The 1,669-nt window shown below is 50.9% G+C and overlaps 1 protein-coding gene across 1 annotated transcript in view; it reads right to left on the reverse strand.

Annotated features, from left to right (window-relative positions):
* Positions 1-1,168, reverse strand: part of LOC144163403 (lactadherin-like) — a 186,824-nt gene extending 185,656 nt beyond the window's left edge. Inside the window, exon 1 of the mRNA XM_077694383.1 lies at positions 651-1,168. The gene's annotated coding sequence lies outside the window, so the exon portion shown is untranslated. The remainder of the gene's footprint in view (positions 1-650) is intronic.
* Between the last annotated feature and the right edge of the window lie 501 nt (positions 1,169-1,669).

A 1,669-nucleotide genomic window follows, 5' to 3' on the forward strand; every position in this document is an offset into this window, starting at 1 on the left:
TACTTGAAAACCCATAAAAATGCGTGTACCATTTGCAGCGCCATACACACAGCCCTTTAAAGTCGTCTCCACTGCTGCACATAAACGAATTGGTGCGAAGACATTTCGGTGTGCGCAGACATGAAAATTTATGAAACTGTGTGTGTGACTTTGTGAACCGCCATAGGCCGATTCCCTTTAAGAAAGGCGTGACTACAATACACAGGCGCACTCCTGAGAAGGCATCTTTTCGAAGACAACATGAGCAGTATAATATGTGAAAATTAAGACTCCAAGTATCCCTACGCAGCGCTGTAAAAAGGTCACCTTTAAGGTCGCCTTTATTGCTATGTACGCACGCATTGCTAGAAGAGATATCAAGACGATATATGCAGTCTTTTTTTTTTTAAATAGGAAGATCCTGGGATATCTAATACCACAAATGGGCCCATGTCACCTGCGTGTATTATCATTTTTTGTCGTTTTTTTATCGATACTAAACGTACCAATTACCTGCGTTTGCCCTATTATGATGTTGCACATGGTAATTGTACCAGTTTAGTTATTTTGCAGATAAAAGGCGTCACAATTTCAAGAAGTATAGCAAGCAGATGATAGGGGCCCTAGCAGACCAGAGCAAGAGAAGAGAAAAGTTGTAGCGCATGTCTCACCTCGTCCAGCGATGCAGACGACGCTCAAGCAACTACAAATCATGGGAAAGGAGACAAGTCCACCGAAGAACCGGAAAACGCACACGGAAGATGCTCACGCAGTTCTCACCGAATAGAATACCCCCCGAGACACCAGGTGAAAGGCGTCCAAGCAACGTGGCACGCTAAGAGCACCGATCGAGCCCAGGAAACGGAAAACTTGGCGGCCAAAGGTCAAAGGTCACCATAGTAAAGAAGTCACTCGCGATGTCACCTAATTAGTTCACAACGTTACGAGCACCGTCCGAAGCACACGCGAGGCGCACTCAAAAGTGGCGACGACACCGGGTCACCCGCAAAGTCGTCCAACCCGCACGGGACGGTCACTCGAGCGCCGATCGACGGAACGCACTCCCGCCGGGTCTCTGTTGCACTCGGCGCGCGCGCGTATTGGCGGCCGGGGACAACTTTTCGCATCAGCTGCTGGTAGCGGCGGTGGCGCGAAACGCTCGAGAGCCACGCTTCCAGAGGAGGCAACGGGGGTGGGAGGAGGCTCCGCGAAACCGCCGCTTGGAGGAGCGCCAACGCCTCCACGGCGTCCGTGACGTCATGTGACGTCACGTAGTTTCTCTTTCTGACCTCTTGTCTCTCTCTCCCCTTTTCATGTTCATACTCTTCCTTCTCTCTCGCCCAGTGTTGCAGACGAACTCTCATTTATTGTACCCTCTGTCTTTTGCTTCGCTTTTTTGTTCCCGGACATGTTTCGCCTGGTGCCCGACCACGGCCTAGAAATTAGGCCAATTAGAAAGCACTCGCTGGAGGGCCGTGGGCTCGCTGGACGCATCGTTTGGCGCGAAGTGGATGATACCGGCGCGATAAAGGAAGACAAATCACTCGTCGAGCTGCGGCGTTTGTATTGCGGCGCGTGAAGCAAAGTCGTTTGTAAGAAAACGCAGCCTGTTTTCGTATCTGTAAACGGCCGTACCTGACGCTCGCGGGCAGTTAATCGCGATAAGAAGCTAACATCATGCGCGCACATG

This window comes from Haemaphysalis longicornis, unplaced genomic scaffold, assembly GCF_048455015.1.
Source record: "Haemaphysalis longicornis isolate Haplotype H1 unplaced genomic scaffold, Haemaphysalis longicornis Haplotype H1 scaffold_12, whole genome shotgun sequence".
NCBI lineage: Eukaryota > Metazoa > Arthropoda > Arachnida > Ixodida > Ixodidae > Haemaphysalis > Haemaphysalis longicornis.